This window comes from Acomys minous (assembly GCF_964271855.1).
Source record: "Acomys minous genome assembly, chromosome: 13".
In the NCBI taxonomy this organism is placed as follows: domain Eukaryota; kingdom Metazoa; phylum Chordata; class Mammalia; order Rodentia; family Muridae; genus Acomys; species Acomys minous.
The window spans coordinates 29,767,379-29,784,171 of record NC_140495.1 but is presented as its reverse complement, the minus strand read 5'-3'; positions in this window follow the sequence as shown (position 1 = coordinate 29,784,171).

The window sequence follows — 16,793 nt, the reverse complement described above, 5'->3', positions numbered from 1 at the left end:
CAAATAGGACCTCACGGAACCTAAAAACTTCTCCACAACAAAGGATATAATCATTTAGATAAGTCAGCAGGCTGTAGAATGGAAAAATACTTTTACCAACTGCACATCTGATAAAGGATCAAGATCCAAATTATATAAAGAATACCCATAGTACCCTTATAACTCAATTATACAGGGTTCACTTCCAATACTTTAAAAGTACGATTGCAGGCTATTTAGGATAAATAAGATATACAAGTTAATTGTTGATTGATCAAATCATGGTCATATCAATTACTAGTCTATTTTTACCACAAGAATATAAATCTTAGGTGCAACAGATAGATATTATTCTATAAAAAGATAAGGTAAAATAGTTAGGTAAGGTCCTCAAAAACTTCAGAGACATACAGAATATGGCATTTAAAAATGCTTTTATTAGTTTAAAGATTCACTGATAATGGGACAGGTTAATTCCTGGCAATACCCAGCCTACCTCAAAGAGGATGAGGATGATGAGCATAAAAGAACCTCTTTATGGAGATGGCTTCAAATGTGGCAAGCCAGCCACGGGGCAAATGTCTTTATTTCTACCACAGATAGAATTCTGCATAAAAAAGGGCAAGCATGGATAAGATCTTTTTACATCAAGATAAAGGAGTTAGCAGAAATGAGATATGATAGACATTGAATTTCATTAAGAAATTTAGAACCAACAAGTCAGGAAAGATGATTACTTCAAGTTTGACAAATATAAATATCCAAATCTCTATGAATGTAACATTTATAGAACTCATAATTGTCACATGGTTCTCCCTGCTATATGTAGTTTGTTTTATGCATGTGCAATAAAATAATCGTCTATGAAAAAATATATTTTTTAATAAATATTTATATGTAAATATATACATATATATACATATAAGAATAAAAGGCTTTTACCTTGACCAAAAAAAAAGGGGGGTGTGGCAGGAAGCATGGCTGCAGGCAGAGTCAATGGCCAAATTCTGCAAAGACAAGGTAAACAAGTCCTCAATAGTTTCTGCCTCACAGATATGTCTGTCAGACATATTCAGCCAGAAGGCTAAAGATGCTGCAGCAATGTTATAGAAAGTTTTGGGTGACTGTTTAAGTAGAAAACTGTCTCTGTCATCTTCTCATTTGGAAAGCTACTACCCTGGACTCCTGGTATACTCAAGGGATCAATTTTATTCTTTCTCAAATCTCTGATGGGGTTGAAGACAAGATAGTTTCGTTTTACAATTAAGCTTAGTTTTCTAGGCGTTAAGGTGTTTTTAGGTCTACACAGATGTTTAAAGTTGATAATCATGAGCTATGATAGATATTTATTTACATTCAGAGCTTTAGATGGACCAAGATAGGAAAGATGTTTTCTTCAAGGCTGCCAAATACAAATAGCCAAAACACTAAGAATGTAACATTTATATAATTCCTGACTGTGTCATGGTTATTCTTGCTATAGGTAGTTTATTGTATATGTGTGTAATAATATAGATACATATGTTAAAAACAAAAAATACTTAAAATAAATAAATAAATATATTTTTAAAAGGAAAGAAATCAGCAGGTACAAGGACAGACAGCATGAAAAAGCCCGAAAAGTGAAGAAACAAAGGCCTACTAAAATTCTTAGAAACATCATTCTTTACAGTGTAGAGCAGTTTATGCTTTTGTTGTGTATAAGACTTTATTTTGTAGCCTAAATTTTTGGTCTTTCTGCCTCAGTCTCCCAAATGTTGGCATTGTTGATGGAAACCACTAGCTATGGTCATAAATTTATTATTAATAAATATTTCTTTTTTCTAAAAAAAAATAAAGAATTCTTCTAAAACAACTAGACAGCAAGAAAATAAACAAATTAGTTTAAAAATAGGATACAGATCTAAACAGAATTCTCAAAAGCAGAAGGTCAAATGGCAATGAAATCCTTAAATAAATGTTCAACACCCTTCGTCATCATGGAGATGCAAATAGAAATTGTTTTGAGATTTTATCTTGTACCAAACAGAATGGCCAAGACCAATGAAACACATGGCAGCTCATGCTGGCATGGATGTGGAGTAAGAGAGATACTCATCCATTGCTGGTGGGGGTATAAACTTTTTAAAGTCACAGAAAATCAGTTCAGTGGTTCATCAGAAAGATGAGAATTAATCTACCTCAAGATCTAGCTCTACTACTCTTGACATATGTATGCCCAAATGACATTTCATCCTACTACACAGTCACTTGTTCAACCATGTTCACGGCTGCCCTATTCATGATAGGTGAAGTTGGAAAACCTAGATGTCTGTCAACAAATGAATGGATAAAGAAAAGGTGGTAAATTTATAAAGTGTGACTCAGTGGTTAAAAAAAATGGAGTAGTGAAATTTACAGGTAAATGGCTGGAACCAGAAAAATCACCCTGAGTGAAGTAATTCAGATTCAGAAAGACAATGTGGATGTTAGTTGATAAATCATTGATGATAACCTACAATCTATGTAACCAATGAAGTTAGACAGTAAGGGACTAGGAGAGAGATAGATCTCCCTAGGAAGGAAAAATAGAGTAGATAGTTTTGGATGGATAGGAAGTGGAAGGGCTAAAATGTGAAGATAAAACAGGAATGGGGAGGGAAGAAGGGAAGGAAGAAAATAGAGAGAGGGTCAGCTAAAACCAAGAGCCATTTGAGGCATTTGTATGCAACTGCTTAATGCAGTACAAACTACACACACGCACACGCATGCGCACACACACACACACTTCATACATGGTGTTCCAAATGAAATCACCAAAGAATGGGAGATAGAGAGCCTCAGATGGACATATTTCATCACCAAATGAAGCTTTCAACATAAAACAAAAGGGATTACACCTAATCTACTTCTAAAAGATCATGGGAACCCTCAGACACCCCAGGCTATTGTCAAAGCTATTGGTTACTCTCTAAAAACTTAAGGCAAAACCATGTTGCCGAAGACAACACATACACAACTTATTGAACTAGTGGAAGTCTAGTTGATACTTACCTATAGCCTTTACTTGATAGTACTCTGTATGCTAGCAAAGAAGAAAGGTAAACACCAATCCAGCTATAAACCTTATGATCTACAAGATTGACATAGCTGCAAGATGTGCTAGTGCAGTAATGGCACAAAGCTTGTGGGAGGAAACAAGCAAAATCTGATTTAAGTGCCACTCCATGAGATGAAACCCATACTTAGCTCTACTTAGGTGACCAAGAATCTGAGACTACATAGCCCAGGGACCTAGGGGTAAAGTAAATATCACTCTTCTGCTAAGGGAATGTAGAAATAAAATGAATTCTAGAGACATTCTACTATCCTCATTGATCTATATCTTGCTCTGTGTGTCAGGAGTTTGAAGCAGTTTGTCATGTTTCAATGTCTAAGAAGATATAAGTGCTGGCGTGTGGCAAATTTTCTCCTTTTTATTCAGCCCAAGACTATGGCCCATGGGTTGATGTATGTTGTCTCTGTGCAGAGCACGGTTTCTCTCTAATAAGACTAATATCTAACAATTGAAAATGATTACAAGTTTGGTATTTTTTTGTAGCTCCATGAATGCATAAGAAATGGTCATCATGGTACACCATGCACATTTTAATGATCAGGCTGGGATCTATGGACAAACATGAGAAATGATGGTGCTGGTTTTGCTCAAATAACAGATTTGAGACTGAGAAAGGGACAGTGTTATAGCGTGAGTTGAAAGCATAAGATCTACCCAAGATCAAACTAGTGAAGATCCTATCATAGGTGGAGTAGATAGTCTCCAGGCTCCATTCCATACTGAGATATCGGCAGTGGACAGTTTATGGGAAAGAGAATCATTCCTTATTGAGGAAGTGGCTCCTTGAAGGTTTCCCATGCTCCTTCCATGTCCATATAGGCATGTATATATGGGCAGCACTAATTGGTGCGTGTTAGGAAAAAAAGAGATATGAAGTTGAGAGGGATATGGGAGCGTTGGAGGGGAAGTGGGGCATAAATATTTCATTATATATACATATATATATATATACATAATTCTAAAAAAAATTTAAGTCAAGTACTGCTTGCCAAGTACATTGACCACTAAAGAAGGAGTCTTACTGGGTGGAGGGTGTCCACATTTTTTCTCTATTCAGTTTAAGCTGAAACTGAATAAGTGAGGTCCAGCTATTGTAGGGAGAGTGGTCTGCCTTGCCTAGGCTGGAGACCAACTCTAGCTTATGTAGAAACACTCCCATAGACTTGCTGAATGCAGCACTTGATCAAATATGTGTTTGTCCCTTGGCCTTAACAAGTTGATATGTGAAGTTTGCCGTCAGCATGGTGACGGGTAAGTTTGGAGATATTATTCAGTTTTAAAACAGAAATAAATCAAGTGTGACAGTAACCAGTCCTGTGAGTTGTGCGATTCATCCAGTCAGAGAGGTCTATTCATGCTAGTCCTCTGTCTGCTGAGACCTTGGAGCCCTCAGCTAGTTAAGCATTTTGCCCTGGTGGAGGCTGTTGTCAAGCAAACTGTGGTTTGGTATGGTTGTGCCAGTTTCTTGGAATAAAACAATGAAACGTGCTGCATCAGTTGACTTTGTTTTACCAAAGGTTTCTATATAGGGTGTGATGCTCTGTGGCTACATGTTACACAGATAGATATGTTTTTTCCAAATTGAGCCAATCCTTTTAAACCTTGCTGGTGCCTAATCAGATAAATTTATATGACATTCAAATTCATTTTTGTTGCTTTCATTTGTTTCTTTCAAGACATAGTTTCTATGCATAGCTTTATCTGTCACGGACTCACTTTGTATACCAGGCTGGCCTCAAACTTAGAGAGATTCATCTGCCTCTGTCTCCCTGAGTGCTAGGATTACAGGTGTGCACCACTGTGCCCAGCTTCCTTCCTCAATTTTAACAACCAACTTTTTACTTATTGAAGTTTTGTCATCATATTGTGCAATTTGGCCCCATCTTGCGATTCAGGCTCTCTTGCTGTTTCCACAACTCCTGAAGTCAGTTCTTCTGCGGGTAAATAACTCCTGCCAACCTCACACCATTAGAGTCAACGTCTTCCAAAATCCTGTTTATGCTGATGCATTCATCTCCTTTAGTGAACCATAAATGCTCATTCTTTCTACACCTTCCAGCTTTACTGAGAATTAAAGGCAGGGCTTTATTCATTCTCGGCATGTTGTCTATACCTGAGCTGTATCCCAGGCTACAAGGATGCTATTCACAGCATTTAGCACTTCACCCGGGTCTGGAGAGATAGCTCAGTGGTTAGCAGTACCTTTAGACAACTCACTTTCCTTTCCAAGCACAGACATGGCAGCTCACACCCATCTAAAACTTGGTCCCAGGGCATCTGATGTCCTCTTCTGGCCTCTACAGGCATATTATGCTCATGGTGCACAGGCATACATGTAGCTAACACACTCCTGCACATAAAACAAACACATAAATAGATAAATATAAATAAATAAATAAATAAATAAATAAATAAATAAATGGATGTGGTGAATTCTTTCCACAGAGCTCAATTTGCTTTGGCCGTTATGACAGAGAATCAGCATCTTCTGTAGCTGTATTCATGAAATGTGTTAATTAGATAAAGTACATGAAAGTCATATGTGCTCTTTGACCCATGAGTGAGAATGGATGCTATTAGAAGTCATAAGACAACAGTAGTCTCATGCATTTCCATCAGAGCACTTCTGTGACCAAGTGTATTGTCAGTGAGTGGTAATATTTTTAAAGGATATTTTTTCTCCTTAACAGTAGGTTTCAATCTTGGGCTTATAGTATCAAGACTATAACAGATATGTGTTATAGTCACAGAAGCTGGGCACAGTGGTGCACACCTGTAATCCTAGCACTCAGGGAGACAGAGGCAGATGAATCTCTCTAAGGCTCTAAACAGATATGTGTCCAGCCAGGCTTTAATGTTCCATTTAGCAGCACATGCAGAGTATGTTTAATATAATTCTTAAGGGCTCCAAAGTAATATGATCATTGGCACTGTTCACAAACTAATGGCTGTACTTGTCCTAACAAACCATCCTCCTGCTCTTTGAAACTTTACATCCAGGCACTGGCTCCTCTCCTCAGGTTACAAACACCCTAGGTGACATCTATGGATGTGTAGAACATCTGCGGTGTAGTGGTACCTTCCATCTATTTTCTTAGCTTGAGTTTTGGATGTAACAGCTGCTTCTACGTCAGTGCTCACTGCTTCACTCTACACTTGTGGAGACAGCATCTTCTCAGAAACCTCACTGACCAACCACTGTCAGCATCACCCTTTCCTTCTGTGGCTGCCTCACCTCTCTAAACCTTCGCAGAACAAATCTGCACTGGCCTTTGCTCTGGATAAACCTACAGTTTAAAGAAATGTGTGGCTGATTTGGTTTTTAATACAGACCATTAAAATATTCTCCACAGTCATGGTAATTTTCTTTTTTACCACAGAGTCACTAGAGTACAACATTGAATCCCTTCCAAGAACTTTCCCGGTATATTGGCTAAGCATGAGACACAGATTTTCTTTTCTCCCATTTTCCTTCCTTCCTTCCTTCCTTCCTTCCTTCCTTCCTTCCTTCCTTCCTCCTTCCTTCCTTCCTTCCTTCCTTCCTTCCTCCCTCCCTCCCTCTCTCTCTCCCTCCCTTCTTCCTTCCTTTCCTTTTTCTTTTCTCTTCTTCTTCTTTTTCTTCTTCTTCTCCTTCTTCTTCCTCCTCCTCCTCCTCCTTCTTCTTCTTTCTTCCTCCTCCTCCTCCTTCTCCTCCCCTGCTTTTTCTTCCTCCTCCTCCTTCTCCATTGAGCTCTACCATTTTGGTGTGTTTTATGTTTTATGTTTTTTTTCAAGACAAGGTTTCTCTATGTAGCCTTGCCTGTCCTGGAACTATGTAGAACAGGCTGGCCTTGAACTTACAGAGATGCTCCTGCCTCTGCCTCCTAAGTACTGCATTAAAGGCATGTGCCACCACCACCCCACTTCATTTTTGTTTTTTGATTGAAGATAGGAAGGTCACATCATGTTTATTGAATGCTTATAAGCTCTTCTTAATTTCTATGCATTGCTTTGTCTCTGAGAACCCAGAAACTGGAGGACAGGGAGAGAAACACACACAGAGACAGACAGACAGACAGAGAGACAGAGAAAGACAGACTGATACGCGCACACACACACACACACACACACACACACACACACACACACACACATATATATATATATATATATATATATATATAGAGAGAGAGAGAGAGAGAGAGAAAGGGCAATGACATGTATAAAGGACAACAAACACTACAGTTATAGAATCAGTTTTCTGACGTGTGTGTGTGTGTGTAAACTTTGTTTAAGCAATTGAAATATTTTTAAAAAATCACCAAAATGTGCGCAAAGGATAGAGAGTAAGAGCATACTAGTTGAAAAAGGACACCAGACTTACTTGACAAGTATTGTTTTAAACTTTCAATTTGTAAAACAACATATGTCAGCAAAGCACAATAATAATTGGAGAAAAACAGTGGCCAAATGTCTACCTTTATTAACAAAAAGGAACACTCAAGAATTAGATCCATTTCTGGCAATTCTTTAAATTAAACCATAGAGTCAATGGTTTGATTTAGTGACATAGTGAGATAGTTGTTGGCATGGTTTCTGTCTATTTAACTTAGGAGAATGAGTGTGCCAACATCTGGCTCAATAGAGTGAAGGGCTCCATGAGGACAGATGGTGTCCAGGTTGGCTTCACATCAGAAAGCCATCAGGTAGGTTAGAGTGAAGAATGGAATTTCTGGTCAGGGAAAAATATAGGGATATTTTTTCTCTATCCAATGTTATATTAAACAACCTCTCTCTCTCTCTCTCTCTCTCTCTCTCTCTCTCTCTCTCTCTCTCTCTCTCTCTCTCTCCTCTTCCTCTTTCTGTCTGCTTGCCTTCTTTCCTTCCTTTCTTTGTTTATCTTTTTAAAAAACTAAACTGTAAAAATCTTCCTTCATGAGGCCTGTAGGCTCCAAGTACATCACTAGCTGAGCAGGAGCCAGCAGCTAACTACTCACAGCCTTCAAAAACCCTTCACAGGAAAGGAATAGCTGATATTTACCCATAGCAAATTGTGCAGATGCAAGATTGTTTCGTTGACATGATCGACAATATCTGAGTAACAGTAGCCAGGAGAGAATAATACCTCACAACAAGATGGCAGCTTCCATCTGCTTCTGGGTCCCCAAAGCCTGACGCAAGTGTGAAGGGAACAGGTGCAGCTCCAATTTCAGACATAAAAGCTTGTGCGCTAGGAAATCTCAGATTTTCCAATATAAATGCATGGAATGTTTCCTGGTAAATATCTTTATTATCTCTGTAGTATCTGTGTCAAAAGGAGAAGTGGGAATGTCTTAGGTAGATTGCTATTTCTCTACAGAATATCAGAATGTAATGGAAGACAGTGGAAAATTGAGGAACCACTCCCCATCTCTCTGTCTGTCTGTCTGTCTGTCTCTGTGTGTGCGTGTGCGTGTGCTGTGCATGTGCATGTGTGTGTGTGTGTGTGTGTATGTGTGCATACCTGCACTTATTTGGGTATAATGCCATTATTGCTTTCAGAGTCAAGTACTGATTTGTAAAAATTTTGTCAGGAATGATTACCAATGGGAGCGCTTCAAAATCATTATGAAAGCATGGTAACCAAAACAGCAACTAAACAGCAGGTTTGGGGAGGCAGGGAGACCAGAAAGCTAGGATTCACCTGGAACCAAAGCACATTTCCACTCAACTTATAAGCTGCAGAGAAATAGTAAACAAAACACAATTCTGGGCTTATGCCCTAGATGAGGGAATTTTCTGCAAATGATACCAGTGGTTTTAAAACCATGAATGATGGCACTACCATGTTCTCAATATGAATGAGATCAGGCCCATGCTCTTTCTATCTCTCCACTCACATGCAGATATACAGGTGTATTTGTATTATTTAAGCACAATTTCATAAAGTTTAGAATGTGAAACGTAATATATGATATCTTTAAAAAGAAGTATAAAATTTGAAATTAAAAAATAGTGAGCATATTCTTGACTCTTCCACATCTTTAGAAACATTTATAAAGTTGAAAAGTACATAAATTTAAGATTCTTTATCTTTGCAGTAATTTCATTTCTGGTGCTAACTATAAATTTAGAGAAATGCCATATAGTCTGAAGACTCTAAAGCCAAGTAAATGACTTTCATTTTAAAAAGAATTGAAATAAAAAGTCACTGGTTCCTAGGGCCTTATAGCACCTGTGGGAAGATAGAAAATTGAATTTTACTTAGAGTGGTGACATTTGAGTAATAATAAAGTTTAGCATGATGTGAGACCATTGAAACCATTCTTCTTTATATGAGACTACTATGTGCACAGAATTGTTCAGATTACTTGTTTGTGTGCCATATCACACACACACACACACACACACACACACACACACACACACACACACACTCCAAAATGCACTGCCCTGCCATTTACGATATACTTTAAATTACAGATTAACAAAAATTGGAAAAACAAGTGCTAGTAAGTTACATATGGTAAGATGGCTTTGGGTGACAAAAATCTAGTCTTGAGCCCAGACTTCTGGTCTAGTGTTTATTAATGTTTCCCTCTATTTATACTTCCCCATGGGCTATGTTGATTCGAGGGTCCACTGAAGGGTTAGCATTCTTTGAGGGGAATGATCTTTCATTGACACCAATACAGTAGCACTTACCTAAGAGTAGTTAAGACTTGGGATTTACCAAAAAGCTAGTGCTATCTCTATATGGAATTAGTTTGTCAACATTAGCCAAGTATTGCTAAGCGGAAGTTCATACAGACAATTATGGATCGTTCCAGACCATTTGTTATATATGATCCTTTGTTTGTTTGTTGAATGAGGCTTTAGAAGTACTAGTCTAAATGTCCTTTCCATATCTTGTGCTTTGTAAAGGAGTGTATATTATGTTGGTGTCATGGATGTGCAAGCCAACTTGACATAAGTGATCACTACTCCTTTTCACTCTGAACATATACCTTCGAGTAAGGAGTATTGACTTCTCCTGTATAGTCTCATGTGTTAATATGTCATCCTCCTTACTCCTTTACTGATCTTATGAGGCAAGTATTGCTTTGTGTTGACTAGAGGGAGGAATAAATTGACCCATAGAGAAATGACATAACTCCACCCTTAGTCAGCTGTAAATAGAGGAAGTAGGGATGATTCAAACGTAAGCCTTCTGGACATTGAAGTTGCTTTCTGACACCTGTGCTCCTCATCCAAAGTCTTTGTCTACATGAGATAGGTGCTGACAGTGAGAAGGGAGTGGTAAATTGTACGAAAGTTTGAAAGCCTTGGCTTTGGTATTGCTACATGAACAAAAGGCACTCAGAAGAAAGCTGTTAGAGTGGGTGCAAGGAAATCAATGCTCAAAATTTTTAGTGAAAATGTACAGAAGTAATGGCTAAAAGGGCTAGTGAAGAAATAATAATTATGCTCGAATAAATGACAGTAGAATATAGGATCTATTTAGAACTGATCATGGTCAAATATGGTTGTAAATATATTATGTCCATTGACAGTTTCTGTCTCAAACACTAAGTTAGATGTCATGAAATATCCTTATTTTGCCAGAGGGGAAACTGGCACACTTCCGTCAGGCTGAAAACTTACGCAAAAACGTTCAATGTAGAAAAAAAATGTAAGCACCATATATCAGCTGCGGTGGTAACTTCTAAGGGAAAAAAAATGACAGCAAAACCATAAAATTGTATTTAGGAAAGATAGGAAAATTGGTGCATTGTTTGGAAGGCATCTTTCACAAATCTGAATTGAAAGGAAGGTCAGGTTAGACCAGCAAAAAAGATGGGAGAGGTTTTGTTTGTTTGCTTGTTTGTTTTTATGGGGAAAAAAAAGATGTGTAAGCAAAGAAAATGAAGTAAGGCAGAATTCTTTTTGAAGAGTCCTCAAAAGAAGCTGTAAAGCATCAGTGGTGGAAATAAAAACACCCTGGCTCCTACAATCCTTCTTCCCGCTCTTCTGCAGGATTCGCCAAGCTCTGCCTAATGTTTGCCTGTGGGTCTCCGCATCTATTTCCATCGGCTGCTGAATGAAGCATTAGGCATCATTCATTGACTTATTTATTTATTTATTTATTTTTGGCCAGTTTGGGTCTATCCTAGGTCTCTGGGATATCCAGCCTCTGCATCCAGGCAGTGTCAGATGTCAGCGCTTTGTAGAGAGTTAATAATCACTTACCACATCTATTGGGTGTTTTCTGATGCTTCTGTGTCTATGGTAGATTTGGCAGCCCCTTGGGTAAGTACAAGGAAACTTTAGTCTGACTTTTCTGTCTCTCATGAAGCCTCTGCTTATTTCTAGACCCTGGTGTCTAATAGGAAGTGGCAGATTTTTTTTTTCAGCTCAGTATTTTCCAGTCATTACAGTAAAAGTGACCTATTTAAACTTTTCCCGGTTGGTCCCTTTCTCCTTATTTTGAGGATTCTTTACTAAATTGGATTGGGTCTGTTTGTGGAGATGATGACAATGTTAGAATTCAGGCCAACAGTAAAATTGTTTTGTTTTTTTTTTCCTTGAGTTTGGGCAGGAACTTTATTAACTTAAATACATGCTTGACATTATTCTTGCTCTCTCCATAAGCCTGTGTGCTCTCCTGCACAGTTGTCTATCCTCAGAGTCCTCGGTGGACTGCTGGAAAACCTCTGGAATTAGGGAAACAGATCTTTCTCTTTGGGGATTTACAGAAAAGGTATTGGAGTTGCTTTAAGTCCAGATAAATTGCACCTGATTCTATCTCCAGTGCATTTTAAGTTTGCCGACTTAGCAAAATAGGATAGAGAAAGTTAAATAAATATAATGATTGCATGCATAATGACAGTCTGGAGATTTCAAGGCAAAATGAGAAAAATAATTTGAAAAGCGGTAGTGATAACTATTTTGTGGTAATTATTCGTGCTCTAATCAAATTACTTACTTCTGTGTAAGTATAAATTAGAAATTTTATGTATTTTTAAAAAATTCACCTAATGGGTATATTATTGTTTTCAAGTAATTAGAATATACTTAACATTGTAACAGTTTTAAGTCTCATTCAGTTTCATCCTGTTATTTAACATGGGGTAAAAAAATTGCTTCTTCCTTCCCATTTGCAGAGCACAGATTATAATAGGACCATTATCCCGTGAGCACTGCAATCAGCCAGAGAGTGGCATGTTTGGGGGACAACATTGTTCTTTTTAAATAAATAAATTACTATATTAGACTCTTTTTATTGTGATTTTTTAATTTTTCCACCTTCAATTTATTAAAATTTTAAAATTTATTATAATTTATTCAGATTACATATTCAGATTACACATCCCCATTGTTATCCCCTGGTTGTATCTTCCCGTTCCCACCCTCCCTTTCTTTTCTGCCCTATTCCTGTCCCCTAGACCTGTGACAGAAGGGGATCTCCTCACTATATTAGCCTCCTACAGATAAGGATTTTCAGGACTTAGGAGCCCTTCAAAGCTAGCACAGGTGTGCTATAGAGGAATCCTGCTGAGAGAACAGCTATAAAAGATCTGACCTATGTAGGACATGTCAAATACCAGTGTATCTATTTACGGTACCATAAGAATGTAATAAAAATAACTGATTACTGATTTAGTAATGTTATCTAAAAATACCACTGTGGCACAACTCAGAATATTTAGGAACAAGAAAATTCATTAGTATATTAAAGGATTTTGGCTTTATTCCTGAAAGCCACAATTCTAACTGTTAAAACACCAGTGCTTATGGGGAGGCCTGGTGGCACTCAGAGGAAGGATAGCAGCCTACCAAGAAGAGACTTGATACCCTATGAGCATATACAGGGGGAGGAGGTCCCCCTCAGTCACAGTCATAGGGGAGGGGAGTAGGGGGAAAGCGTGAGTGAGGGAGAAATGGGAGGATACAAGGGATGGGCTAACAATTGAGATGTAATATGAATAAATCAATAAAATATTAAAAAACCCAGTGCTTATTACTATAGTTCTGTAATATAGCTTGGAATCTAGTGTGATAGTTCCTCCAATGTTGCTCTTTTGCTCCTAATCACTTTGGCTACTTGGAGTCTTTTGTGGTTCCATAAGAATTTGAGAACTCTTTTCTATTTGTGAAGAATGTCATAAGGATTTTGGTTGGGATTATATCGAATCTGTGAATTACTTTTGGTAGAATGACCATTTTCACAGTATTAATTCTGTCAACCTATGGGCATGGTTGGCCTCTCTGTCTTATAGCATCTTCTCCAATTTCTTTCATCAGAGATTTAAAGATTGCATTGTACCGGTCTTTTAGTTCCTTGCTTAGGCTTTTTCTACATATTTCATTTAGGTTACCGTGAATTGGAGTGGCTTCATGATTGCTTTCTTGGCACGTTGGATATTGGTTGAAAAAGCTTACTGATTATCTGTAAGTTGTTTTTAATAGCCTGACCAAGCATTGATGTTTGGCAAAAGAGTTGATCATTTCTAGAACATTTTAGTAGCATCAATCCTATTAAAATCACAAGCAAGACTATCTCTACTTGTATTCAATATAGTGCTTGAATCAAGAGGTAGAGAAATAAGACAAGAGAAGGAAATTAAAGAGATACAAATAGAAAAAGATGTCAAATGATCCATGTTTGCAGACAATATATTTGGCATAGGATAATACAAGAATTCACCAGAAAGCAATGCCTACCTTCCTGCCAAGGGGCACGGTGCATCCAAGATCCTCAAGATGGAGGTTGTTTGACTAAGAGGACAATCATTCATGATAGGAAGCACACACACACACACACACACACACACTTTAAATGAAGTTGAGCCATCCATGTGCTTCTTGAGGGTAACTAAAAGCTATTAGGACTTTAAGGCCTGAGAAATAGGAAGTAAATCATGCTAGATACTACACAGAGCTTGCTACTCATGTCTGGGAAAGACATAGACCCTAGAGGAGATCCAGCTCTTTCCTAAATCAATATACTTTATAACCATATTCTAAATATATATGCTTATACTCACAGATATATTTCTCACGCTCCATCAGAGAAGCTTCTTTTGGCAGCAGACAGAGACTATCACAGAAACCCACAATGATCAAAATGAAGAGAAAAAGTGACTGTTTTTGCCCAACCCCAACAATTCCCTTACCCCCGACTTAAGGCTCAGGGAAAACAGTGGAAGACGAGGCAGAAAGAGTGTAAGAGCCAGAGAGCCAGGAAGTCTGGTTTGCAGTAGTGTCTTTTAGACATGACAGGAATGCTTTCTGTACCAAGACATCTCAACCCCATAGCTACCTACACAAGACCTGCATAATGATAACACCAGCCGACATGCTGATAAGCACGTGGGATTTCATAAGGTATCACAACTCGATGAAGAACTACAGAAAATCCAATCAAGAGTTGGGACACCAGATCTGGCAGAAAGGGAGGGGAAGAAATAAAAATGGTCCTTTATGAAAGTCTCAAAAATAAAAATATAGTGATATACAGTCCCCCATGTCATGGGTCCTGCATAATGCTAAGAGAGTGAAAAACTTCTTTTTTTACTTTTTTCCTGCTTTCCATTTCTTCTGGAGTTTTAGATATTTCCCCGTGAAACCCAAAAGAGCCACTGTGGTATCCTTGGAGAAACTATATGGTAGTAAATGCCAGGAAGGAAGTGCATTCATTTCCTGCTCCATTCTGCTACTACGACCTCGGCATCGTGAATTCAAATGAAGATGCCGGAAACTTGAGACATCAGAAGGGCCTCTCTCTTCAGAGGCCACAGGCTTGGGGAATCTGCCTAGTCCTACAACTGTTAAAAATGAACTTTTATTTTGAGAAGCTTATTGGGAAGTTCATGTTATTGCCAGGGTGTGATAGATGCTTCCACATAGTGCAGTGCAGGCTAATGTAGCTCTGGAGGGTATTTATAGAGTGTTAGTGTGTGTGTCCTGTGCATATTTAATAGCAGATGCCACTCCACATGTTTACAGAAATTGAAAGAATAAAAAGATGTCATTTTGATGCTTGATTTTCCCAATTCCCTGGACAACTACTGGGCAAGCGCTGGCAAATTACCTACCAATATGAGAACGATTTTTCTTTCTGATATAAGATACAGGGAGATAAAAACAGCTGTGGCAAGATGCCCTTCTCAGCACTATAATGTTCTAAATATCGTACTTCCAAGTCTTCTAAAAGCCAAAAGCAATCTATTATCTTTTTGAGTTTCCTAAATTTTCTATAATCATTGTTTAAATCAGTAAGTATTTCTCAACCTTCCTAATGCTGTGACCTCTTAATATGCCCCTCATGTTGTGTTGACCTCCAACCATAAAATTAGTTTTGCTATTTCATAACTGGAATTTTGCTACTGTTATGATTTGTAATGTAAATATCTGTGTTTTCTGATGGTCATAAGCCATCCCTCTGAAAGCGTCGTTTGAACTCCAAAGGGGTCATGACCCACATATTGAGAACTACTGATCTAAAGAATTTAATAAACGTGTTCGACGGCGAGGATTTGTATTTGCGTAGGGCAATAGATGAGAACCTTTGTATACCTAAGATTGGTGACTTACAAGTAATTAATGAAAAAATGAAAAAAAATCTCACTTTTTCTGTGACTGCCTCCTTTATGACTAGAATCTATATTTTTGATATGCTTTAGTTAGCAAGTAGGTGGAAGCCCACTCACTTATACTCAGGGACAGACTGCCATTTTGGGGTTGTCAGATGTTGCTGTTGTCTGAACTGACTCAAGCAGGGCCGTCCCACCTGCTTAGTTACTAGAGATAGCTCCAGAATTATGGTTCTGAGAAGAGACTCAGCCCTAAGGTGTTTTTCAGCCTGACCTCAGACTTACCATCTTCCCAACTGAGCTTGCATTGCCTGAGTTACTGTATCAGTGCTCTGCCTTATTTGATTTGTTTTCTTGTCAGATCTTGATTAGCTTCCAAGAATTTCCTGACTTTTCCTGCCTTGTTATTTTTTATCTCACAAGCTCCACAGACCCACATGGTAACAAAGGAGTCTTCATTTAATTACATGGGCAAGAATAATAAAGGCGACCCTAATTTATTTCCTTCTAAGGCTATTGTGTATCTGTTTCCTCTGAACTGAATATTCCCTGCTGGAGTGGGGAGGGAGGCTCATAGGACTTAGGAAGTAAATAAAGCTCTCAAAGCTCACAAAACTCCTGAAACAAGATCCCAAGACTTTTCCCCAGGGCTTTGTGATTGGTGTCAGCTGCAGAGGAAAGAAAACGCTCCAATTGGCCAAGCTTCTGCAAGTTATTCCCAGAGCTCAGAGATAAAGCATCCATGAACCATCACCCATGCTGGGGTGGGCTTTTTGGTGATGCTTTTGAGCCACCATATTCCTATTAAGAAATGCTCACCCACACATCTATAGGTAACCTGAGTAAACTAAATGGCCCACTAAGCCAGACCCAGGTAAAATTGATTTTTTTTATGGTTTTTTTTTTGTGTGTGTGTGTGTGTGTGTGTGTGTGTGTGTGTGTGTGTGTGTGTGTGTGTGCTACATCAGCTAGCACTTTGTTCATTTCTTCCTTGGAAGTTAAAAAAAAACTGAGCCCAGATGAGAAGCATTTAAAGTGACCTAGTACAGTATTAGGTTTCACACTCTTTTTCCTCTTCTTATTCTTCTTTCTCTCATTATTCAAGAATTAAGATGCTTTCTTTCTTACTTGGTTCATAAAAACTCAGCACATTGAATAGAATGACCTCAGGTTTAATATTATGC